This window comes from Natator depressus, chromosome 7 (assembly GCF_965152275.1).
Source record: "Natator depressus isolate rNatDep1 chromosome 7, rNatDep2.hap1, whole genome shotgun sequence".
Taxonomy (NCBI): domain Eukaryota; kingdom Metazoa; phylum Chordata; order Testudines; family Cheloniidae; genus Natator; species Natator depressus.
Window position 1 is genome coordinate 22,368,934 of NC_134240.1, and position 27,675 is coordinate 22,396,608.

At 45.2% G+C, this 27,675-nt stretch overlaps 1 protein-coding gene and 1 long non-coding RNA gene across 5 annotated transcripts in view; one reads left to right on the plus strand and one right to left on the minus strand.

Moving 5' to 3' along the window:
* Nucleotides 1–27,675, minus strand: part of CHCHD6 (coiled-coil-helix-coiled-coil-helix domain containing 6) — a 198,419-nt gene that overhangs the window by 100,920 nt on the left and 69,824 nt on the right. The window lies entirely within an intron of this gene.
* LOC141990452 (uncharacterized) lies at nucleotides 9,913–15,224 on the plus strand. The gene is made up of 3 exons (XR_012640180.1): nucleotides 9,913–10,246; nucleotides 13,942–14,190; nucleotides 14,887–15,224. It is a non-coding gene; the product is annotated as an uncharacterized LOC141990452 (long non-coding RNA).

A 27,675-nucleotide genomic window follows, 5' to 3' on the forward strand; every position in this document is an offset into this window, starting at 1 on the left:
CCTGCTGTTGCTTATTCACATATGAACCTACAAAACCTATGTGCCAATTCATTAAATTTGCCATTAAAAATGATATAATGTGAAAACATACGGTCTGAGTGTTATTCTCCATGAGTTTCATAAGTCTCACTGTTTCTCCAATTACTTCCCAAGCAATTTTCATATTTCATACCACCTGATTTCTCAAAGGGTCTGGATTTGTGAGATCAAAAAGAGAGAAAGAGGGAAAGCAAGAGAGAGAGAGAGAGAGAGAGAGAGAGAAAGGAAGGTAGGAAAATTAAGCATTTTTCCAGCAATAGGAAGTAATGCCATCAGACACCATTAGCCAGCAGCAATTTGCAGTGAAACAGCAGCAGGAGAGGAAAACAGGAACAAATATGTTATATGTGAGGCCCAGCATGAAGCTGGCATTTAACCCACCTAAGGAAGGAAAAAACAGCAGAGTTGTTTGCTAGAAGGACTGTAGAATTAAAGCACCTGTGCAAGGGCCTTTGCGTGGTTTATGAGAGGGGGAGAGTTCAGCCCAATGATTTTATTGTGACAGAGGCAGTAGAAATACTCATGATGCCACTACTGCATCAAGTTCCTGCCCGAGCCCCTAGGCAACAGTGGGTGGGATCCTCAAGCATGGACAGAAGTATTGAGGCATGGAACCAGTAAGACATCACTCCGGCTCTCAACTTGGCTGGGAGGCAGGCAAGTGAGAACTCAAATGGGGAGGGGCACCTCAACCTCAGTGATCAGGAGGGAGGGAAAGATGACAATCCTGCCAGACCACATGCCAGACCACCTGGCAAGTCTGATGTGGGTGTCATGTGGGAGTGTAATGGTAGATGGGGGCGTAGGAGGCACAGAAAGGAATTTAAAATGCCAAATTTAAAAGGGGAGGAAGGAAATCTAAGCACAGATTCTATAATCCCCCTTTCCACTAATCTAGATACCTCTCTGGTTTGCTTTTGGTTTACTCCTCTGTTTTTCATTTTGGGAAGACTTACTGCTTCCAATGTTATGAATCAATATTGTTAAGTGCTTCCAAAAGAAGGAAAAGTTCCAGATTGGCCATTCAAACTCTGGCTTGCTCAGCAACTAGAAGTGTTAAAAAGATTTCCCCATCCCTTTGGGCCTCTTCCTCTTTGGGGGTTGCTCATTCACCTGAGCCAGATGGGGGAGCAGAACAAGGTGGTTGCTCATTCACTTCTGTCCTTGCTTCAGATTTATGCCATACATAGAACCATACAAATGTAGGGCTGGAAGGGATCTTGAGAGGTCATCTAGTTCAGCCCCCTGCACTGAAGTAGGATCAAGTAAACCTAGAGTGGACCATCCCTGACAGGTATTTTTTTCAACCTGTTATTAAAAATCTCGAATGATGGGGATTCCACAACCTCCCTGGGAAGCCTATTCCAGAGCTTAATTACCCTTATAGTTGGAAAGGTTCCCCTAATATCTAACTTAAATCTCCCTTGCTGAAGATTAAATCCATTACTTCTTGTCCTACCTTCAGTGCACACGGAGAACAATTGCTCACCATCCTCTTTATAACAGTCCTTAACATATTTGAAGATTTATCAGGTCTTGCCCTCACGCTTCTTTTCTCAAGAGTGAATATGATCAGATTTATGACCTTTCCTCATAGTCAGATATTCTAACCCTTTGATCATTTTTGTTGCTCTCCCTCTGGACTCTCTCCAATTTGTCCAAAACTGACCCAGTACTCCAGCTGAGGCCCCACCAATGCTAAGTAGAACAGGGCAATTAGTGTAGGAGTGTTGTATTTAATATAGCCAGAATGATATTAGCCATTTTTGCAATTGCATCACATTGTTGACTAATTCATTGATCCACTATTACCCCCACAGCCTTTTCAGGAGTACTACTGCCTAGCCAGTTACTCCCCATTTTGTAGCCAATTCTTTTCTTCCTCAGTGTAGTACTTTGTACTGGTCTTTATTGAATTTCAGTTTGTTGATTTCAGACTAGTTCTCCAAATCATTTAATAAGAACCAATTCCACCCAACTGCCTCTCAATCTGAGCACTGAGCAGGGGTGGGTCTACAGTTTTGGGGCTTTTCCCTCAGTGAGAGAGTAGTTTTGGGCGTTCTTTACATTCAATCTACATCTGCAAAATTTGCTGCCTCTTGTCATGGTTTGAATCCTCCCAGTGTGATCCTGTGCACCACCACACTGTGACAGAACATTCCAATGGCTAATATTAATCCAAGACTTTCTACCTGTCCTGAAAGCTCAGAACAGGCAGCCAAGTGAAAATGCAGAACCACCTTACCCACACTACACTAGGGGACAACTTCATCAGGTCACGCATAACCACAGGTACTGTTGGTGCCTTGCTCAACCCCAACAGAGAGACTATTGGCCATATATTGCGTAAAGAACCCTACATTAGGAAAGGAGATTCAGCTGCAAGCCTGTGTAAAAAATATGCTCAGAAAACATCCCACACTCACAGTGTTGCCAACTCTCATGATATTTAATGTTTTTCTTAAAGCCCCAGCTCCTGGAGACAAGTGGTTACAAGAGAATTTGAGCTGCCATTAAAAAAAAAATTCTAAATTTCCAGCCCTTATGGTGCAGAAAAAAAGTTTGATAATGTGCCCCACATGAACCTAAAAGGCTTAAAGGAAAAGAATCTGAAATGTATTTTTATCTAAATCTCATGAGTTTTGGGGGCCTGACTCAAGATTTTTGATGTTTCGGGTTGGCAATTTTGGGATTCTGTCTTTAGAGTGTGAACAAGCTGCACCGATGCAGTGCAAATTCAAAGGGTTTACCACTTCTGGTAAGTAATTGGTTGACAGTGAGAATGTGAAAATATAGTCTCAGATCTCGCTCTTTCACGTGCGCGCACACCTTGAAATAAAAACTTCCCTTCCCCACTAAAACTGAGGTTCAAAATAAATTTTGGTTAATTTCCCACTGTGACAAAGTTCCTGCTCTACCTCGGTGGGTCTTGCGCTTATTGGCGGATTTGCTCGCCTTGGAGCTTCACGGCAGCCCTCAGCTTGGCCGTTTTTCTGAATTCACAGTCCAGGTCAACTCCTCCTGTGTCTGACCAGGAATTGGGAGGATTTGGGGGGAACCCGGGCTCTGTGGAATGCAGCTGTCTAGAGTGCCTCCTGGAACAGCTGTGCGACAGCTACAGCTCCCTGGGCTACTTCCCCATGGCCTCCTCCCAACACCTTCTTTATCCTCACCATAGGACCTTCCTCCTGGTGTCTGATAATGCTTGTACACCTCAGTCCTCCAACAGTCCACATTCTCACTCTCAGCTCCTAGTGCCTCTTGCTCCCAGCTCCTCACACGCACACCACAAACTGAAGTGAGCTCCTTTTTAAAACTCAGGTGCCCGGATTAGCCGGCCTTAATTGATTCTAGCAGCTTCTTGATTGGCTGCAGGTGTTCTAATCAGCCTGTCTTAATTGTCTCCAGAAGGTTCCTGATTATTCTGGAACCTTCCCTGTTACCTTACCCAGGGAAAAGGGACCTACTTAGCCTGGGGCTAATATATCTGCCTTCTATTACTCTCCTACAGCCTGCATTCTCCAGAAGGTGGTATGTTTTTCATGATGGGGCTTTCAAGAAATTCCTTTCTGGCTTATGAATACACGAAAACACGTGATTTCAATTACTCTCCTATTGCCATCTGGCCTGACCCTGTCACACCACATACACACAGGCTCTAGTATGTTATCCTACTCTTCTGTATGTCTGGTTTCTTCCAAGAGAGAAAGCAGAAAACTCAAAATATAGCAAGGAAAGCACTTCTTGGTTTATTTCAGAAATAGAAACAGCTGAAGTGTCATGAGAAAAACCCTGCCAGCTCAGTTTTGCCCTTACATTGAAGTGCATTACATACCACCTCAGTAGAATGTGTATTGTTCACTATGATATGCGAAACACTTGACACAAGAACGTAAGTGAAGTGAGAAAAACCTGAAACTAATCAGATTTTAAAATGCTGTGTAGGTAAAATGCTGTGCTAACCTTAAGCAGCAGCAGCAGGAAAAGCTCTAACACCAGAACACAGATTTATCCATCAGGTTAAGAACTGGTCAGTGGATCAGAGGCTCTTTGGATATAAAAAGACAACAGATACCAAAGCTATCTTGAGGTATTTTGACACCTTGGTGTATAGAATCTTGTCAGTGGTCATAGTGCTTAAAGATACAAAGAGGATTAATGGCTGTTGAAATGTTGCCAGCCTAGATGAATGCTAGCGATACTTCTGATGAAACAGAGCAGGCCATTGGAGGCCTTGACAAATGCTGCAGACGACAGCTGTGGGATTAGATGGTGAAATCTGCCTAACACCTGACAGATGCATCACTTATCTCGCCGCCGCCCCCAACCCCCCCAAATCACCATCACTCTGTCTGTCTGCACTCTGCAATATTCAACAAACTTCCTAATATGTGGCCCTAAAGAAGCTGACAGGAACGGGTGTCTCCCATGTCCGCTAAAAGGGAGGAATATGCATAGGAGGATTAACACAAAATGAAAGGTGAGGAGAAGGGGCAAGACAAGGGAGACTTTACCACCTCTGCTACAAGTGTCTACAAAAGATTTTAAACCCCTGCTTCCCAATGCCATCGAAGTCAGAGATTAAGACTCACATAACACTCATGAGAACATGCATGTCTACTGCCTTCTGTCATTGGTGCACAGAGCTCATGAAGCAGCTGCTACAGATGTTTGGAGCAGCGGTTCTCCAACTGGGGTCCATTGACCACTGAGGGTCCTTAGAGGGGGTTTGCACATCTGTTGGGTGGCCTGCTGAGGTGAGTCAGGGGGCGGAGGGGGTGCTCACTCCCCGAGCACCACTGTATGGAGCTAGCCTGAGCTGCCTGGTGTCACCACTCTCCCCCTGTATGTTCCTTTGCATCCCCTGGAGGTGCAGAGAAATGTTCGAGGGGGGCAGCAACATGCAGCAGAGCTTGGGGAGGGAGCGCCAGAGATTTTCAAACTAGGGGTGTGGAGGAATGTTTGGGGAAGGGGAAGACAATGCCATGGGGCTCAGGGAGAGTGTGCCAGAGGTTTTCAAACAAGGGGGGCACATAGGAACATTCGGGTGGGTGAGCGGTGACACCAGGCTGCTTGGGCCGGCCCTGCATGGTGGAGCTCGGAGAGGGAGTGCCAGAGGTTTTCAATCTAGGGGTGTGGAGAAATGTTTGGGGGTGGGGAGACAATGCCATGGGGCTCGGAGAGGGAGTGACAGAGGTTTTCAAATGAGGGGGGCACAGAGGAACGTTCAGGTGGACAAGAGGGTGGCTGACACCAGGTGGCTCAGGCCAGCACTCCGGGTGAGTTTCAGGGAGAGAGCACCACCTCCGCTCCTGACTAACCTCATTTGGCCACCCAGCCTGTCTGGGTTGGAAGGGGTGCAACCAAAAATTGCAGCATCACTGCAGAAGAGAGATCTCTCCATGCCATCAGAAGGGGTTGCCTCACAGCCATTCACTCCATGAGCAGGCACAGCTAGCCAAGGAGAGAGACCACTTCTCTGCCCTGCTACATCAGAACTTCAGGGAGCAGGATCAAATGGAAGCCAGAAATCTGGGGGTGCACGTGACCCCATGTAACACACACACACCCCCCACCCACCCACCCACCGTGTTGCTTCTGCGTCACACAAGGATAGACAGACACTGCAGTCAGAAGCAGGAACACCTATCTGACTAATATCTGTAAGTACTCTTATACTCTCTTTCTTAAAGCATTACTAACAGTTCATATTTATATGAAGTACACACAGTTTTGTCAATCAGTTTCTCAGTTGGGGGTCAATGATCAATACTGCATTTGAAAAAAAGAGGTCCATCAACAAAGAAAAGTTTGAGAACTTCTGGTTTAGAGATTGCTCAGAAGGCTACCGCTTACATGGGAGCAACAGAGGAAGGTCAACCAAAAACTTCAGCTAGCGCAGACTGCAGCAGTCAGATTTGCTCAACAACATCTCCTATAAGGAGCACATTGGACCTGTGCTCCAGAGACTATAATAGCCTCATTTTTCATATTCAGGTGTAACTCAGGTTGTTGGTTCTCAACTATAAGTCATCCCTCAAAGATTGGAACCTGCTGATTTGAGAGTTTTTCCCCACCCATAAATCCTGAAGCTGCAAGCAGATAGTCCCTTGAATTAGTCTTTTTCAGTGGCTGACCCTTTGGTATTGCTTCCCATATACACTTGTGTTTTGGTTTGAAAGAGCTGAGTTTTGGATCTTCAGGACACATTGCAAAGGCTGGTTACTTCAAGTCTCGGGATGGAGGTGTTGCAGAACTCCTGTTTCTTATTTGCTGACATTGGTCCAGCAAATACACATAGCTGATGTTTTCCACTGTTGCTACGTGTAAATGTACGTGAAGGATAATCAACAGGCACTCTTTGCAAATGGAAAAATGAACATATAAAAGCATGCTACATGTGGCTCCTGGGAGTAATGGATTAAACTGAAGGGCATCTTTTATGAGAATTTACTTCTTTTCTCCTAGGCTTAGCATGGGGAAAATACAGGGAATAATGGGGGAAGTGCGGTTACTATCCAAAGGCAGCTTCTAAATGAAGCTCTGGTATTTGCTGTTCAAGCGTGGGCTCATCCACTCCTACTGGAGCCTGCAGTGAAGTCAGAGTGCTGAATCTGTGACACCCAATTCATTCCCTTGGCAACAGGCTGTGAGATCATAAATGCTAGATTAGGATTCACTGCAGAATCAAGGAGAAGAGCTACATCTGCAATACTAGCAAAGGGGAAATTAAACTAGTCAGTGGTAGGAGCATATTTCTGTTTGAATAAATCTGCTGCAACTCTACCCATGGGTGAAAGCAGGATAATACTTAATAGATATAGAAAGCTTTTCATATCCAAAGTGCTTTACAAATATCAGCTCCCACAATGCCCCCTGGGAGGGAGATGACTGACTAGCCCTATTTTGCAGGTGATGAAAATGAGACAGTGAGTGGCTATGTGACTTGCCCTAAACCACAGAAGGGTACACATCAAAAACAAGACTAGATCTCAGGACTTCCTAGTTCCCAATCCTGTACTCAGGATTGTATCAGATTAACAATACATTTACAGTCTGACACTGGGCTTCGATAATGCTGGGGTCACATTCAGGAACCAGGGTGCCTTCAGCAAGAGAGCTCCAGAGAGAAAACACTAGTTAAAAGCTTTATTTGTAAACACATATCCTGTTTTGTGCACAGGGCCAAGTGTCTCAATATGTGCCCCTCAGAAGTCCAAATTCAGCAACTCTTCCTTTAGAAAGCCATTATGTCTCATTGAAAATATGAACAAAAGTCTGAGTTTAAAAAACTTCTACTGATATAAAAAAAAACTGAATTCTATTTCTCACCCCGCCCACCCCCCCCCCCTTCACGGAAACAGGTCTTATAGTTCTTTAGAAGTCAGTGTTCCAGCAGCTCAATCCTCACATGTGGTTATGAGACCAATAGCTTCCGGTCGGAAAGACAAGCAGTAGAGAAACAAAAACTCAAAGAATGAATAACCCTCGCAATAATAAAGGGAACCAAAACGCAGAAAATATGCCATGTTACGTAGAAGCAGGACTGAGTTAAAGTAGACAGCTTGCAAAGTTTGCTGTGAAACATCATTGGTGCTTTAAATACAGAAAAGCAAAATCACCTTCACGGAGAAAGGCCATAAAATGCCAGCAGGCAACAAAGACTCTCTGACAAGGACAGCATCGGGCAATGCAAAAGCCCCAGAATCACATTTAAAATGCCTTGGAAAAATACCCTCACACACTTTCTTTCTAGTTTAAAGCCTAATATAGGAGTCAGAAGTCCTAGGTAAGGAATTCACAGTAAATTCCGTAATCAATTATACCTGACAACTGCAGGTAAACAGGCCTCACCAGCATTGATTAAGCATCAAGGTTTTTCAGCATCTGCTTTACAGAACTCCTCAACCTGTTTGTACTGCACAGATAAAGCAGCACTCAAAAGGCTTCAGGGCATGACAGTTCCTGCTCAATGCCTCTGCCTGGGTAGCATGGCAGCACTGCCAGCCACACAGCAACACATGGATCCTATCAACAGATCAGGGTTACAAAAGCAGAAAGGTCTCAGGGCAGATTGCTTCTTACAACTCTAACAAGCACACAGTAACTATATTAAGGCCTGGTCTACATTGGGGGGGTGGGAATCGATATAAGATATGCAACTTCAGCTACGAGAATAGAGTAGCTGAAGTCGACGTATCTTAGATCGACTTAGAATCACTTACTTCGTGTCCTCACGGCGCAGGATCAACAGCTGATGCTCCCCCGTCAACTCCGCTTCCGCCTCTCGCCATAGTGGAGTTCCAAAGTCGAGGGCAGAGCGATCGGGGATCCATTTATCGCGTCTACACTAGATGCGAAAATCGATCCCTGATAGATCGATCACTACCCGCCGATCCAGCCGGTAGTGTAGACATGGCCTAAGAGTGGGGTAAGGAGCAAGTGGCTTGTGAGGGGGGCAGGGGGAATAGTCTGCATAACCAAAAGCTTCAATCAAGATAATGACCAACACTTCATCAATAAACTTAACAGTCTTCAGGTAACTGCTGTATATTAAAAGGGGGATATTACTAAATACATTCCACTGCCAACCTCCTCTGCATTAGAGGGATATTTGGTTTGTTTAAGAGACTAAGGACTGTCCAAAGGCTAGTATTTGCAGAAGCCTCCACCACGGGTTTCTGAACACCAAAGCCCCCTCCTCCCACCAAGACTGTTGTGGCTAAAAGTCTGGGGTTTCTCACCAACAATGCCCCTTCCACACTAAATCTTATTTAGGAACTGCAGGAGGCTGGCCTAGTAAGCAACCTTTGCCCCTCCATACAAGAGACCTGGATTACATTCTCAATCCTAAACTTTTGCACAACAGGTAGTCAAAGAACTCAGCTGACTGGGTTCCAAGAGGTATCCAGTGCCCAGGATGGAGGGCAGGGGGGCCTTACGGACAGGAGGTACATGCAGAGGGGAAGGAGAACAGAAGAAGGTGGGTCATGTCAGTGCACCAACATGGGCACAGAAAACCCCACGGAAAAAAATAAAATTACCTGTTGTTTTTGGGTTTTTTGTTTTGTTTTGTTTTGGGGTTGTTTTTTTTTTGGGGGGGGGGGGAGAGAAGAGAACAGTCTGGCCTACAATTTTCCCTTTTTTTCCCCTTCAGGTTTTTCCCCTCCAACTGCAAATTACTCTGCATGCAGTTCCCAGCAAATCAAGCTTTGCTAAATAACCCTGACATGTGCAGGGCTGAGAACCAGCCAACAAGCAATGATGAGATGTCCCCCAAATGATTAAGGAAAATACAGAGCATCTAAGGTTACATATGAAGCCTGTTGTACTTTCGCCTCAGCGCATGGGCGACGCTGTAAGCGCTGTTCCCAAAACCTCCGATATTCAAAAGCGCACTTGGTTGACAGGGAGCCTGTGGATTTGTGGACAGATTGTCACACAAACTGTCAGGTTTTTCGAAAGACGTTCAGACCTCTCTCTGCCTGCGTTACAGAGCACGTCAAAGGCACAGAAGATGAACCACACACACAGATCTGCCTGAGTGGTGGGTGTATATGTTCAGAGCACTGTACTAGTGGGGGGAATAGGGGGTGGGGAGAGAAGAGAAGGGAGGGTTATAATGTGAATAATCAAGGGCAGAAAGTTCCAGAAACTTGACAGGTTTTGGCAGCAATTCTCATCTTTGCATTTATGTATTTATGAGACACATTTCCACACCAAGAGCAAACTTGGGAGAGAAAAAAAAAATTATACAAGCAGCAATTTAATTTGCCACCACAGTTTTTTCCTCCCTCCCCTATTTCTGAATATATTTGTATTTTGAATGCTTGCTCACTCATATTCAGAGCCTGGAGCTGCAGAAAAGGAGTGGTCTAGTGGTTACACCAAGGAAAAGGAAGCAATTTACTGTGTTGTAACTGGAGTTGGAGATGCATGGTTGCTACGTGCATTCCACTGTGGATACGCATGCGCTCCATGGGCCTGGGGCTGGAGAATTCTAGCAACCAGTGTCCGTTGATCTGAACCTGCAGCCCTGCTCTCCTTGTGCTCCGTACTGAGGTTGTAAAGGGTGGTTCAGACTGACCGCCTACTCCAGTTCCTTCTCTACTGCGAATCCAGTCATAATCCAAAGCAGATGGGAAGGAAGTACGTAGTGGAACACACATAGGGACCATGCCTCTCGGAAAATTCCGGTTACAACAAGGTATGTAAACTTTCCCTTCTTCTCTTGTGCTTGTCCCTCAGTGTATTCCACTGTGGGTGACTGAAAAGCAGTGCTCAAAAAGGAGCAGGATAGGAGGATGCATGTGGTACAGCTGCTTGTAGAACAACTGCCCCAAAGGATGCATCAGCATAGGAGTCTTAGGCCAAGGCATAATGTCATGTGAACATGCAGATGGAACTCCACATAGCTGCCCTGAAAATGTCAAGGAGTACCACCTGTTGAAGTGATGCCACTGAGACGCACTGTGCCCTTGTAAAGTGAGCCCTTACTTTGTGTGGGGCAGGGAGTTGTGCCAACTGGTCGAGCAAGATACTACCAGAGATCCACTTAGACTTTCTGGGAGTATACAGCTTGACCTAGAATTCATTCTGCTACAGCAACAAACGGTCTAGGTAACTTTCTGATCAGTTTTGTTCTCTGCAGACAAAATGTCAATGCTCACTGAATGTTGAGGGAATGAAGTCTCCTCTCCATGCCTGAGAGGTGGGGCTTCAGGAAAAAAGAGACACAGAAAAGTGAATTGACTTGTTTATGTGAAAGTCTGAAATTAACTTAGGAGTGAATTATTGGTATAGCTGTAGTGAGACTTTGTCCTTATGCAATATTGTTTATGGTGGATCATATACCTACCATCCTGGCCAATGTGTTGGCAAGGAGGAATGCAACCTTCATTGAACAGGTGAAGCATAGAATACGTAGTTAGCAGTTCAAAGGGTGATTTAGTGAGTGGCAAGAGAATTAAATATAGGTCCCAGTGAGGGGTTGGTTTCTTTACTGGCAGAAAGGTTCTGATCAGGCCTTTCAAGAATCTGGTTGTTACTGAGTGGGTAAAGGTTAAGTAACCATCCAATGGTGGGGGACATGCACTGACTGCTGCCAGGTAAAACTTCAGTGAACTAAAGAAAAAGACCTGATGTCTTAAACATAAGGAGACACTGTAGAATAGTGGAAATATCCATGATCTCTGGAAAGAGATGATTTTTGCTGGGCCCAGGTAGAAAAAACATTTCCACTTGGCCAAATAGCATTTCCTGGCAGAATGCTTTTGGCTATTAAGAATAGTTTGCACAAATTCAGAGCAGGACAGTTCTAGGGTTGACACTCATCAAAATATCAAGCTGTGAGATCATGTGCTTTGGGATTGGGATGCTGGACTCTGCCATTCACCTGGGTCAAGAGAGTTGTAAAGAACCGGACATTGATTGGCGGGCAGGATGACATTCGTAGGCAGCCTGGAAACTAGAGTTGCCTGGGCCATTTGTGGTTGACGAGGACGACTTGTGCCTTGTACAAGTCTTGTGCCTTGAATCTTTTGTAGACCCCGAGGATTGGAGGGAAGGCATAGCTCAAGTGATCTGACTAGCATTGCCTCTGGAGTGCTTTCCTTAGGTCCCCTGGAGCATTATATGTTGCTTTTCCTGTTTTTCTGGGAAGCAAGCAGATCCCAAGTGGGAGCTCCCCACTACATGAATATGCTGCTCACTACTGAGTCACGTAACTCCCATTTATGATCAATGGCAAAATGCCTGCTGAGGCTGTCTGCCAATGAATTCTGGGTTCCTGGAAGGTACACTGCCAATAGGGCAATATGGTTCTTGATACACCACTTCCATAAGATGACCACTTCTATACTCAGGGGGATGGATCATGCTCCTCCCTGCGTGGTTATGCAAAATACAGTTATCATATTGTCCATTGTAATGTCTTGAATACATGCTAAAACTGGATGAATGGTAGAAAGGCTTTACAAGCTTCTCAGAATGCTGAGAGTTCCAGAAAAGTGGTGTGCATTCTGGTCTCTCAGGGCATTCAAGTTCCCTGAAACATGCAACTACCCATGTGAGCTCCCCAGCTTAACAGGGAGGTATATGTAATGATCATCTTGCTGGGTGTAAAGGATAGGAAAGGAACACGCAAACAACACTGGTTCTTGATTCTTCCGCCATGTTACTGAGGTCCTCATCCTGGTAGGAATGGTTACTATGATGTTCATCCTATGTTTGGTTTGTACATAAACTGCTTGGAACCTATCCTGAAGACAACAGAGGTGGACTCTGGTGAATGGCATAATGTAAGTGCATGATCCCATGTGTCCTTGAGGAGAAAGGCAAGTCCAAACAAACCAGATTATGCACAACCCTCAAACATCAATCACACTGCTCGCGATGCAAAATCTGTCCTTTGGTAGATAAACCCTTGCCCTGAGTCTAAGGCCTTGTCTACACTACACAATTTTGTTGACAAAAGTCAGGTTTCGTCGACAAAACACTGGAGGTGTACACACAACAATGCTCCTCCTGCCGATTTAACTCTCCCGCTACACTGACATCATAAAAAAGCCATCAACAAGCAGCATGGAGCTTTTTGCAACAAAGTTAAAGTAACGCAGTGTCAGTGTAGACCAGTGGTTTTCAAACTTCGGGTTGCAACCCAGTACTGGGTCGTGGAATGCAAGGCACTGGGTCACCTTGCTCAGCACCCAGGGACCCTGGCGGCCAGTCAGTAAAAACCAGTAGTACCTACCCGTTCTGACACACCGCACTGCACCCCGGAAGCAGCCAGCAGCAGGTCTGGCTCCTAGGCAGGGGGGCCATGGGGCTCCGCGCATTGCCCTGACCCCAGGCCCTGGCTCAGCACTCCCACTGGCTGGGAATTGGCCAATGGGAGCTGGGGGGGCATTGCCTGCGCGCCTCCACCTAGGAGTCGGAACTCTTGCTGGCTGCTTCCAGGGTGCAGCCAGCACGGTCCACGGTGCCATGACAGACAGAAAGCCTGCCTCTGCACCCCGGCTGCGCCATTGACCGAGAGCTGCCGAAGGTAAGTCCTCCCAACCCTGGAACCCCAATCCCCTGCCCCACCCCTGAGTGCCCCCCAACCCCATGTCCCAATCCCCTGCCTCAACCCTAAGTGCCCCCCCCAAAGCCGGAGCCCCAACCCCATGCCCCAGACCTGAGTCCCCTGCCCAAACCCAGAGCCCCAACCCCGTGCCCCAAGCCCCTCATCCCCAGCCCCACCCCAGAGCCCTGAGCACCCTCCCACACCCTGAACCCCTGATTCCCACCCTCACCCCCAGCCTTGAGCCCCCTCCCATGTCTCTCATCCCCAGCTCTGTTGGGTTGCAGGCATCAACAATTTTCTTCAACTGCGTCGCCAGAAAAAAAGTTTGAAAACCACTGGTGTAGACAGTGAGCTTGCTTATGTCACCTTAAGTGGCCTCCAGGAGGTGTCCCACAATGCCCATCATGACTGCTCCTGTAAGCAGTTTCTACTCTGCTGCCCTGCAGCCAGGTACACGGGCACATGCACCTCCCGCTTTAAAGCCCCAGGAATTTTTGAAATTCACTTCCTGTTTGCGCGGGGTGGACAGCTCACATCGCATCTTCCCAGCTGACCATGCCGGCTTTCTGCAGCAAACGCACTCCCACCTGCAGTACATCAGAGTTGTTGGATCTGTAGGGACTGTGGAGAGAGGAGGCTGTGCAGTCGCAGCTCCAATCCAGCCACAGGAACTTTGACACCGACAAGCAGATAGTTCGTGGCATGGATGAGAAAGGGCACAAAAGGGACACAGCAGTGCCATGCTAAGATCAAGGAGCTGAGGCAGGTGTACCAGAAGGCAAGGGGGGGCCAACCATCTGTCTGGTGTAATGCCAAAAACATGCCACTTCTACAAGGGGCTGCACACCATCCTCGGCAGCAACCCGACCTCCACCGCCAAAAACCCCGCAGATACTTCGAGGGTACTGGAGGCAGCCAAGTCAACCCCAAGAACGAAGCAGTGGATGAGGAGGTTGAGCTGGAGGACGAGGTGAGACAGACAACAGATTCGTCTGGTTGCGTGGCAGCCAGGACCTCTTTTTGACTCCAGAGTGGTTTAGCCAGTTCCACCTCTGGCGTCCCTGAAGCTGGAGAGGAGAGCTCCGGTAAGTTCTCATTTTGCTTTGATAGTGCACGGTTACATGAGCTAGAGGTGTCCTTTATTTTGTTATGTGATGCACGTGGGAGAAGGGATGAAATTAACACCACCAGGTGCTGTTTGCATCTGCTTTGCATTTCCCTATGCAGTTACACAGTGGGGGGCCCCGTAGAGAAGTTTGTTAACGCACACACATCTCCTGGGAATCCTCCAGAGATCTCTAGGAAACTTTGCTGCAGATACTCTGCAATCCTCTTGGCAGAGCTGCTTTGTTTCTTTCCCCCATTGTAGGAAACTTTGCCGCACCAATCGGCAATTACCTCTGGAGGGACCAAAGCAGCACACAGGCAAGCAGCATACAGACCTGGTCTGAAGTCACACGCATGCAGGAGATGCATCCTTGCATCTTCGGTTGCCCTCAGTAGTGAGATATCAGCTATGATCACCCCTATCTGTGGAAAATGGTGCCAGTATTCAGAATAGCGTACCTAGATGCTTGTACTGATCCCCTTCTGAACTCACCCAGACCCTTTGTCCGGTCTTGCACTCCCCTCCTCCCCCCGGTGAACTCACCATGTTTAGTGCTGGCTGTGCTGAGTGCTTGCCATGAGAAAGTGAGAGAGAGGTGTATGTAACTTTTATGATTCAAGACTGAGGGCACACACAATATTGACTCTGTGTATTGTTTCTTTTGCTTCTGCAGATGTGCCCTTGAGGGCCAGCTCCACACCAGCAGAATGCCTCCATCAGATAAAGTAGTGAACGAGGAGGAATGAGGAGGACATATTTCATAAAGTGCTGCAATCATCAGATCAGGCCGATAGCGAGCATGGAGAGACACAATCGAAATACTAGAAATGAATAGCCAACAGATGATACAGGGCCAGGAGCAGATAATAACGTTCATGTAGAACCAAACAGAAATGCTGAGGTCCCCGATTGCACTGCAGGGGGAACACGTGTGCTCGACTCCCCCTATAGCCCATACAGAACTGCCTTCCTTGCTCTCCAAAACTTCCGACACACATTCCTCTCACGTTCCTGGCCTGTCACAGTAACCCTTGTACTCCACCGCAGGGACATTTTCCATAATGACAGCTGGACTTACACACAGCTGTGAGATCCTCACTTCAGAGAGTGCTGCTCACTGTCATGTCCCTTGTGAGAAATGTTAATCTGTGTATTGCTGTTTAATAAAAATTTAGTCTTACAGAGACAGTAATTCTTTATTTGTGACCTACACAGGGTGGTTGCCACAGAAATTCACACACAGTGGCAACTGGCACATTTGCAGACTAAATTAACGCTCAGGCAGGAATCATTACAGGAGTCATTCAATGTGGCAAGTAAACAATGCCTGGCGCAATTCGTTACAGAAAGACATTACTGGGACTCATTGTCAAAACGCTGCTTCAAAGCCTCCCAAATTTGAATAGCCCCCTGTTGAGGCCCTGTTATAGCCCTGGTGTCTGGCTGCTCAAAATCAGCTGCCAGGCGACCCACCTCTGCCCTCCACCTCTGGGGGAGCTTTTCCTCCTTGGCTTCATAAATGTTATGCAGAACACAGAAGGCTGTTATGACCACAGGAATATTTTCCTCATTGAGGTATAACCTGCCAAAAAAGCAGTGCCAGCGACCCTTTAAACTGACAAATGCACATTCTACAGTCATTCTGCACCTACTGATTCTGTTGCTGAAGCACTCCTTGCTGCTGTCAAGGTTTCTTGTGTATGGCTTCATGAGCCATGGGAATAAGGGGTAGGAGCTGGGTCTCCCAGGATCACTATGGGCATTTCCACAGCCCCTATTGGAATCTTCTGGTCTGGAAAGAAAGTCCCTGCATGCAGCTTTATATACAGGCCAGTGTTCCTGAAGATGCGTGCGTCATGCACCTTCCCTGACCACCCTGTGTTGATGTCAGTGAAATGACACTGGTGATCCACCAGTGCATGCAATCCCATAGAGACAAAGCCCTTTATGTTCATGTACTCCATCACAAGATGGTTTGGGGCCAAAATTACAACGTGTGTGCCATCTATCGCCCTGCCACAGTTTAGTGAATGCCACTGCCGCAAAGCCATCTGCTATTTCCTGCACATTGCCCAGAGTCACAGTCCTTCATAGCAGGAGGCGATTAACAGCCCTGCACATTTGCATCACACAACCCTTATGGTGGGCTTCCCAACTCCAAGATGATTCACGACTGACCGGTAGCAGTTTGGAGTTGCCAGTGATCGGCACACACTTTTCCATCATTAGGGCAGTTCTCATTTTGGTGTCTTTGTGACACAGGGTAGGGGCGAGCTCCACATGGAATTCAAGGAAGGTGGCTTTGTGCATATGAAAGTTCTGAAGCCACTACTCATCATCCCATACCTGCATCACAACCGATCCCACCACTCGGTGCTTGTTTCCTGAGCCCAATAGCAACGATCTACTGTATGCAGCTACTCCGTGAATGCAAACACCAATCTTGAATGGTTTCTTTCCATGGCACACAGCAGGGCAGACACCACGGATTCTTGTTCAGATCCACAGCTCACGAAATACTACAGGATCAGCCGTGTTGTGTTGATAGCACTTATCACAAGAATGGTGAGCAGTGCAGGATCCAGGCTGTCAGGCAGAGATGGCGGGCACAAAGTTTACAGGGGCAGTTGAAAAATGGTGCGAAATGCAATCAAAAGCCCTTGGAATTATGGAACAGAGAAAACTGCATCATGGGGAAGTGATCCCACCCCCCCAGGATGCACCGCTATCCATTCCCAGAACTGTGGTTTGAGCATTGGCCTGCTAAACCCAGTGTTGTGAGTTCAATCCTTGAGGGGGCCATTTAGGGATCTGGGGCAAAAATTGGGGACTGGTCCTGCTTTGAGCAGGGGGTTGGACTAGATGACCTCCTGAGGTCCCTTCTAACCCTGATATTCTATGATTCTAACTCTTAGTGGGAGAAGGTGGCGATTTGCACAGTGAGATAGCTACCCATGTCCACTGCTCTGTCGGTGCTAGAGCACCGACTGTGGACATGCTCTGCCGACACAAAGAGCGTTGTGTGAACATGCACAAGCAATGTAATTACAGCAGTTTACGATCATTGACGTAGCTTAAGTCAACTTAACTCTGTAGTGTAGACATGGCCTAAGGTTGCTCCTATAAATTCTTTAATCTGCATCAGGATTAGCATAGATTTCTCCATGTTCACAAAAAGAAAAGGAGTACTTGTGGCACCTTAGAGACTAACAAATTTATTTGAGCATAGACTCTTACGGATGACAGATGCTGAAGCAGCGATGAGGTTGATATGAGGTCTTCCTGGTGTGTCCTGCCAAAGAGAAGCCAATCATCTAAATCCAGGAAGAAGGGTGACAACAGTTTGCCTGAACTACTCTACTACTACTGGAAACACTTTGGTGAAGACACTGGGTGCAGTTGCTAGGCCAAATGGGAGCAACCTGTATTGACAATTGTTGGAGCCCACCATAAACCAGTTATTCTGTGCTCAAGAATAACTAGTGTTTCCTTTTTTTGGCTTTTAAATATTGTGTTTCAAAATGGGCTAAGATTCTTCCAGTGGTAAGTTAAATAAATAAATAAATGGTGGTTATTCTGGGGGAGAGAGTCCTGCTGGCCTGCAGGGAAATGGCAGGTAAAGCATGTGACGGGAAGAGAGATGGTAAGGAGGAGGAGAAAGAAGTCAAATAATATTTTTTAAACCATTTCCTTTTCCACAGTTCGACAGCCACATTCTCTTTGCTTTTAAGTATATTCTTCTTCTCCTTCATGTAATTTTTGGAGCTTTCCTGATTCCTCTGAAGAGAATGAAACATCGAGGAGGCTTCTTTGTTGCTGGCAAAGAGCTTGAAAATGATAAATACATGAGCCAATCAGAGAGGAGGTATAACAACAGCCAATGAGATTAGAAATAGATGCATATTCACAGTAGAGTTACTGAGACATAACCATGATTAGGCATATCAGACAATCACAGCAGAGTGCAGGGAACTGCATAACTGAGGAGGAAATCTACATCCCTGCACTCTGGCTGAGACATTTCCGTCTGACTAGATTATTATTACAATCCTCATATATGACATCAGATGTGGCCTTGAATGCTGGTAGGTCACCACAATTTAAAAATTATGGTCTCATTGCAGGATCAACTAGGAAAAAGGGTTTCCTTTCTCACAGCTCACAATAAATAGTTTATTATCTATTTTTCAAAACAATATTTAAACCAGGAAATTGCTGTTGAGATGAAAAGTCAAGTTTCCAAGGGCATCCTGGGAGCACAAATGGATGAAGTAGGAACACATGTACTTACCAGAGTCAAAACCACCAATTTAATGTAAACACATCCACATTCAGAATTCAATCTCTATACACCAAAAGGTCTCCTCCTCCCACAGCAAAGGGTATTTCATATAAAGAAGGAACTTGGTCCACCAGCTAAATGAGGAACCACCACATGTAAACCTCCTAAAGCAATTCTAGATACTTACACTTAAATTACAGCTGGGACTTTGTGGTTGTAGCTAACAAAACATACAGAAAGGAAAGGTTTTATTTTTTTAAGTGACTTTAGGACAGGTTAAAGATATATCCTTATTTGACAACTGCACTAGTGGGTAGAGCCCACCAAAAACAATGAAATCTCTCCTTCACCGCAGCTGAGTTGGGGCCATAGAGTCCGGAAATAAACAAATCGTGGGGGACAAAAAATGAAAAAAAAAAAAACAGGAATGAGGTTGCAGGTAAAAAATATTTTTGTCTACAGTTGTAGAAACCTCCCATCATGCATACTGAGACCCCCTGGAAAATGAAATTCTTGATCCAGAGAACAAATGGATAAACCAAAATGCAAACTTCTCCACCCTGCCCTGCATGCCTGGTCTCTGACCAGGAGAGGCAACCTTTGTATGCATGGCCAGGTCACTTCTTCCCCATCTTCTGAGACTGTCAGTTGGGATACAAATTTTTTGGCAATATGAATACTTATATTCTAACAAGACCAAGACTCACCATTTCACTGCCACCCAAACCGCTGCACAGACAGCAAATGGTGGCCACAGCTAAACCAAGCTGTAACTGAATAAATGACCTAGAGGTGAAAGACTCCATAACCCATTCTCACTACTAAGTACTGCCCACTTATCACATGAAAGGCAATTTTGTTGTGCACACACAATTGTATTTGGAAAATTGAGATCCCAGTAGATTGACTCCAGAGAGCAGTTGAAAGCTCCCCAAGACATTTACATGTCCAGTTCGGCATAGAGCATAACATTTTTAACATGTCCAAATGAAAAATGCACATACTGAAAGAGAAAAAAAAAGGACTCAATTTCCTTTGTGGTCACTCTGACAGACATTTTCCCCCTTTTTTAAAAAAACCCCCACACAAGCCTGCTCAAAGTTTGTTACATGCCCCAGGCTCATCAGGCAATTTCTTGGTATTGCTTGATGCAGCATAATACACCTTCTGGAACAATCAAGAAGGGAGAAAACCAAGAGTTGCTAGTAGACCAAGACCTGCAAGCCCATGGCAACCCATCTTCTGTAACCAGAGGGCACAAAATTGTAGATGTAGAATCTCAGCTTTTATCAAGAAAAAAATAAGTACGTTTCTAACCCTCTTTCCTCATGAAGACACTTAAAAATATAATAGCTAGGAGGAAAGGTTGTTATTCCCTAAAGATCACCAGTTATTCACAGTCCCCTCAGACTACCCAGTGCTAGACTTTGGGTTCCAGGGGGAAAAAAACACCACACACACACAGCTGTAGGGTGGCAGACAAAAAAGGAAGAGGTACAATAGAGAAAAGGCTGCTCATTCCCTCCTCTTATTATTTATGCTTTTTCCTTCTTTTTTCTTTTCTCTGTCTCCTCACTCCTCCCTTCTTGGCTCTCACCTTCATATTGCCCTTTCTCCCCTCTTACACCTCTGATTCCTTTCCACCTCCAAAAGCCTGCCACAATCCAGTCCTCCCTGTGTTGCTGGCCCTCCTCCTAGGCCTGTAACTGCACTACACTAACTTTTGCAGCAGCTCCCATGATCTCAGACTTCACTGGGTCTTACTATGAAAGGGTGAAGATTGGCTTACAGAGGGGTGGGGGGCATGAGAAGGGAAAGTCCTCATTCGGAATCTTCCTGGAGGGAAACGTGGTCTTATAATTGTACAAGAGACCTGAGCATGGTCCCTGACGTGTGTAGGTGTTCACACCCCATCCTCTTGTCAATTTCACCGTCTCAAGTGGCTAATGGCCTGTCTGCTGGGGACTACAAAAAACAGGATAACACACTTTTCTGTGAATCTTACAGGGCCATTCCCAATTTTTTGGGAAAAGCAGTTACTATTTTTATAACTAAATAGGGAGACTTCAATTCATTAATGCTGAATGTGGTAAGTTCATAATGAGCAACTCAATTTTGGGGGATAGAGAGGGGTTAAGGGAAAGAGTGGGACTGCAGTCATTTCTTGGGCGTAGAGGCATGTTGCAAAATGTGTTTTTTTTGTTGTTTTTTTTTTGCCAAGCCTGCAAAAAAGTGCTAAAGACCAGCCCCGGTGACAGAGGATTTTGTGACAGATGAAACAAATACCATTTGCTGGAGTCCAAGAGCTCATAACAGGCCCTAAGGTATATGTATATTTAAGGAGGACATTAAAGCACATTATTTACAAGTTGTTCTGTCTCTTGGGTATGTGTATTATATGCCCAAGAAATTGGAATAGCTCCGTTATTCATACATTTGTTTAAAATGCCTGGCTGATGGGGACAGCCTTCAAAGAAGTGGCCCTGGGCTGTCGTGAAGCATATATTTAAACACCCACAGAAAACTATTCCTATTAGAAACACACACACATACTGTGACTACATCTCACGAGGAGTAGGTACACAATAAGTTCAGTATCTGGACTGTTTCTAATTTAGTGGGGAAACTGAGATACTTCATGCAGCTGGACCATGTTATGGACTAATTACTGTCCGCATCATTTCTTCCTCAAAAACCAAGACAAGTACAGAACAGAATTTTAAAATAAACTTTGTGCTTAAAAAAGTTCAAGGCTTAAACCCAAGCAAGTAAAATAATTATTGTTTAAAAAAATATCCACAGAACTGAGGCCTTCTTTGCCACATTTCAGCCGGCAGCAGTTTTTCCACAGCCAGGTTAAGAGCCCCTGCAAGAGGTGAGAAGAGAACAATGATTGTACATAAAGGTGAATACAAGTAAGGAGAGGTACTGGACTGTGAGCCAGAATTTCTGTGTTCTATCGCTAACTTTGTCACAAACTCACCGTGTGACCTTAGGCAAGTCACTTTTCAAGCTCCTCTATGAATTGAACATAATACTATTGACTGGTCACCTCACATGGACGTTCAGAGGCTAAAATTCTTCATTGTTTGGAAACCATGGGATCTTGGAATCCCTGGAAAGAAGACTCTAGTGAAAGACAAGTTATTGATATTAACTGTAAGGATCATGAATGTGATCAGAAAGGCTTTATTCTCTCCTATTCCAAGTCAATCTTTGAGACAATTTGGTCATTACGCCCCTGCTTCTGCAAAGAACATCATATGAGTTGATCCTGCACAGGTGCAGGGCTCTGCCTACATGGAACAACTTGCAGGATTGAGACCTAAAACTGGGATAGTCAAAGAAGCGTAAGAGACTTACGTGCCCAAATCCCCTCAAAGTGCCTGAGGCTCCTTTGAATTTCTCATCCTAAGTTACATAACATATTTCAGTCAGAACATTTTTTTTCCTATCAACTCATGAAGTCATTGTTTTCCCTTTCTCACTCTCCAGATTAATAACGTAACCAATACTGCAGCTAACTGTAATTACATACAAGAACTAACTACATACCGCCTGGCTAAACAATTATTTGGATGCAAGAGGTAGGACTGCTGTTTATTGTACTGGGACAGTGTACATGGTACTGTATAGACTTACTCTGGTATGGTTGTACAGCACCAAGAAAAATATTACCTGTAAGTACAAGAAGGGCATAGCCACTTAGGAAGAATAAGAACTCCAAAGGCTTAGAATAAGGAAATAATGGGATGAAATAAAGGAAAATAAAGGAAAAAGACTAGATATTAAAAAGAAGTGTCCACAGTGAGCTTTATTAGACAGTGGAACAAGCGGATAAGTGGACTGGACTGAACAAAGCACTCATCTTCTGTAGGGAACAATTGTATGCTAACAAAGAGAGACAAGATTACGTCCTACATCATTTCTACCTGTAAAAAGTCTTCATGTACTTCCACTGATGGGACCGAATACCAGATTATTATCTATATTCAGCTGCTAAATTCAGTGTTAAGGCACCAAGTTCAAAACCACACACTGCCACATTTATTTCATAAGCAAGTCTAAAGATGGATTATTCCAAGATGAAGCAACCCATAAGCATCATTCTTTTCCTGTACAAAGGAACCTTAAACACACCAGAAAAACAAAATCATCATGAGGCTCAGGCAGATCCCCATTCAGCACACAGGCTGCAAATGCATCTCTAAACTAATCATGAAGACTGAAAAGGAAGCAGACACTTAGTTGCTGTTTGCATAGAAGCTCCTTGTAAACTGATGTCAGGCACCGTACATCAGTCAACACAGTACTTAAGGTGAACATACACACTGAAGCGAAGGCAGGCAGGCAGTGCTGACATCTAGCACATTTTATTTACCCTAATATAAATGTTTTTTGAGTTCATCAAATTACCACTCAATTTCTCTGGTCTTTGAAAGCAGGTGCACTGAGGTATATTAACTACTAAACTTTACAGGCTTTTAGTGAAACAGCGATTAATGGGTGAATCAAGCATAGAGCACTGAAAGCCAGCTTGTAAGTCTAGCCAATAGAAATGCACAGTCACATTTCACAGAAGACATAGCCACTGCACGGAAAACACCAATAAAAGCACCTCCAGCTCAACATTTCTAGACCCTGCCAAGACATATGCAGGCCAATGGAGGGATGTGGGAGGCAGGTAACTGGAGAAGAAAACAGGAAAAGTAATTTTTTCAAAAAGATGGCATATGAAGTAAATAGTTCTACTAGTGGAAGGCAGCATAGGAGGGAGAGGTCAGAACTTGTTTCAGATGGCTACTCCACAGAGTTCAGAAGGTTCTCTCCCCTCTATAACATTGGGTCTGCCATTAAGAAAAGTAGTTTAACTTAACTCATAAAAAGGTACAGTAACTCCCCTTTGCTAAATCCCCAAAGGTTTGAAGAATGGCTATGCTGTGGCTTTAAGGACTTCTTGTGTCACATCAGTGAAGCAAGCATGACAAGAGTCTCTTGGAATCACCCCTGCCTGACAAGGCATGTTCATGCAGGCTCTTCAGGCAGACTAAGTAACTGGGGAAACGGTCTGGAGGAACAGAGAGAACCTTATCAACCTATTACAGGAAGCTACACTGGGGGATTATTTTTCGTCTGTTCGCGGATCAAACCATCCACTTGATGAATTTGGCATTCTACTGTGTTGCTCCATTGGCTTGATGGACAAACCTCTCACAGTTCTTCTCTGTACTTGAGAAAACGTATCCGTCTACAGTGCTTTTGATTTCAGAATGGTAATTCGGGTGGCGGGAAGTTCAATAGAATAAGAAATGCACAAAAATTATTTTACTGAAGTCAAATCAAGAATGTTCAGATTCTTAAAACAGATCAGAGGAAATCAACCTATCTAGTGATGGGAAAGGAGGAGTTACTTCAGAAAGGACAATGATTTCTTACAGCACAGAATTTGGTTTTATACCAACCTCTCTTATTCTAAGTGTCCTGAAGCACTTGACAGAGTGATAAGTTAGGTACTAGCACTATAGTGACTGGAGGCAAGCAGAGCAGCCATTACACATATAGCAATAGCTCACATGCAGCCTGAAGACATTACACCTATTTTACTGAAGATAAATGGTGACCATGACACCTGCCAAGAGATATCAACTCATCTAGCAAAGGGCAATGAATATTTAACTCCCATCCAGATGGGGTTAACATCCCACCCCAAGGAGAGCACCTCAGCATAGTCCTTGGCTCAATACTAGGTATAAGCACATTACATTTCATGGATAGAGAAACTCCACATGGACTCCCCCAGCTCTTTTTGGTCTGTCTTAGTAAATTGTTTCAGTTTTCCCTTCATCAGATATCAGCTGGCAGTATTATTTTTCGGGTGGGCATTAATCAGTTTGCTCAAAACTGTAGAATACAGAGGACAAAATAGGATTGCACTGACAGTGGACCACATGCAGAGACAATCTAAATTAATTTTTGTTTTAAGAATTATTTTAGATTTCTCTCTTCAGTGGGTTAATGCTGAAAGACTTAATACACTGTGTGTATTGTAAGGAGGAATTTGAATGAAGAGGGAGTGTTTGACATGCCAAAAGTGAGAGACTGCTCTAAGGAGAAGGGGTAAGAAGAATCAATATCAATAAAAATAATAAAAACAACTTAGCACTTCCATAGTGCTTTACATGCCCTAAATGCTTTACAAACATGAATTAATGTTAAGTGCAAGGAAGGAAGGAGATTAATTTAACCAAATCAAACAAAGTGAATGCCACACACAAAATTATGAGATCCATGAAACTAAACAGAGGGAAAGGCGCATTAGATCTTTATCAATAAAAATGATATTTATTTAATGCATCCCTTTCCAACCTACAGAAATATGCACCAGCTGCAACTACCTCTTCTGGTACTTAATGCTTTGAAAACCTATGAGCGGGGATTGTCGCAAATTAATGTATCTACTGCTCAACACTGTCCATAGCTACATACTAGAAGTTACTGTAGGAGTCATTGCTTAAGAAATCAAAACAGAGAAAACCTCACTCTACAGCAGGAAGCTCTGTTTCATCCACTGAGATTACCCTGAGCCTTTCTGTGCTATTTCACACTACGCAACAAGCTATACATTTTTTGCTTTATTGTAATATTGTCCTTAACTCCTCCAGGTCAGGTTAAATGGAGAAACAGGGGGAGAACAGCAGAAGAAATCAAGCAAATGTCTACATGTCCCCTGGAAAATAACTGTATATTCAACAAACCCCATCAGCATCTGAAGGGTTTAAAAGGCGGTTGAATCGGCTTTTCATTCCACTTTAGTAGGCATGCATCTGCCATTTGCAGTGGCGAGCGCCCACAGTTCACACCCCCATATAAAACACATGCAATTCTCATCCAATTCTGAACAGAGTATATGCTCATTTTTAGTCCAAAGTTACCCCTTTCTGGCACTTATTGGTTACTTAAACGTTACAACTCAGCCTAAGCTTCCTCCCCAAGCTTAATTGTTTCTATGATTCTCTCTGAAGGACTTCTCTTTCCAGTCCCTCGTTCCCCTTATCCAGAAAAATGCTCCAGTACAAACCCTCTTGACTGTAGGAGACCTATTTCCTAGCATAACACCGCAGGAATTACACAGGACCCAATACAAGATGGCTCAGAGTAGTGCTGCATCCCTATGCAGGATACTAGAATCTGCTATCCTCCTACACAGAAAATTTATTCTTATTCCATGAGTTATAAAAGTTGACAGTGATTACCCATTCTAACTTTGGTCTCAGAATTCCTATCAGAGGTTGTGCTTTTTTTCCATGTTACACACAAACTACTACTGAAAGAGACCAGAGGGACTAAGGTTCCTAATATCTGCTAAAAAAACCTGGTCACTCACCTTCTCGTAACTGTTGTTCTTCGAGATGTGTTGCTCATATCCAATATAGGTGTGTGCGCACCGCGTGCACAGTTCACTGGAAGGTTTTTCCCCTAGCTGCACCCATCGGGTCGGTGCCTTCATGGTGCCGCATATAGGGCCCTGCCAACCCGCCACCTCTCCAGTTCCTTCTTGCCGGATACTCCAACAGAGGGGAAGGTGGGTGGGTTTGAAATGGATATGAGCAACACATCTTGAAGAACAGTTACGAGAAGGTGAGTAACCGTTTTTTCTTTGAGTGCTTGTTCATATCAATTGCAATTAGGCGACTCCCAAGCCTTACCTAGGAGGTGGGGTCGGAGTTTATGGAATCACTAATTGAAGCACAGCCCTGCCGAACACTGCATCATCCCAGGCGTGCTGGGTGATGGCGTAATGTGAAGTGAAGGTGTGGACCGAAGACCACGTAGCCACTCTGCATATCTTCTGGATTGGTACCTGGGCCAGGAAGGCCGCTGAAGATGCCTGAGCTCTGGTGGAGCGTGCAGTCAGAGCAGGGGCAGGGACCTTAGCGAGATCATAACAATCCCGGATACAGGATGTGATCCGCAACAATATCCTTTGCGTGGACAACAGGGAGGCCTTTCATTCTGTCCGCCACAGCAACAAACAGCTGGTTTGACTTATGGAACAGCTTAGTTCATTCAATATACAAAGCTAATGCATGCCGCACATCCGGGGAATGGAGTCTCTGCTCATGGCTATTGGCATGGGGTTTCAGGAAAAAGACAGGAAGGAATATGTCTTGACTGGCGTGGAAACTCAAGACCACTTTCATGAGGAACACTGGGTGGGGTCACAGTTGCACCTTGACTTTGTAAAAAAATGGTATACGGATGGTCGGATGATGGTAAATACCAGAGGTGCCAATGATAGGCTGAACAGTAGTATTGTCAATTGGTGGTGGGAAATCCCGACTGTAAATCTTAAGAAGTGCCTGTGGGGCGGGGATTATGGAAATGTGGAAGTAAATGTCCTTCAAAGTCAAGGGTGGCATACCAATCTCCTGGATCCAGGGACGGGATGATAGTGGCCAAAGAGACCATTCAAAACTTTAGTTTCTTCATGAACTGTTGAGATTGCACAGGTCCAAGATGGGTCTGAGGCCCCCTATTACTTTCGGTATTAAGGAATACCGGGAATAAAACCCCTTTCCCCTGAGCTCCGGCAGAACCTTCTCCACACCCTCGCTGATAGGAGGGTTTCTACCTCCTGAATGAGAAGTTGTTGCTCATGAGAGGGGTCCCTGAAGAGGGACGGGGAAGGGGAGTGAGGGCGAGGAAAATTGGAGAGAATATCCCATCTCTACCGTGCGGAGGACCCAATGGGCCTGAAGTGATTTAGGACCACGCTCGGTAGAAATGGGATAGATGTTCCAAAAACGGAAAAGAAGGATCCAGTTGAGAGGTTGGTATAACGCCCTCAGGCGCATCCCCAAAAATGTCTGCTTAGGGCGTGGTGGCTGCCTGGATGACCCAGACCCCCTGTTAATCGGGGGTTGGCGATGGCGGTTCTGGTTTCTGGGACGCCTACAATTCTGGTCCTGCCTAAACTACCCCTGGTATGGTCGTTTTGTGGGTTGAGGCTTAAATTGTCTACGCTGGGTGGCAGGGGTGCGCAGACCCAGCAATCAGAGTGGCTCGGGAGTCTTTCAGACTGTGGACTCTCGAGTCTGTTTTCTCCGAAAATAACGTGGCCCGCTCAAGTGGTAGGTCCTGAATTGTCTGTTGGACCTCCCCAGGGAGGCTGAGGCCTGC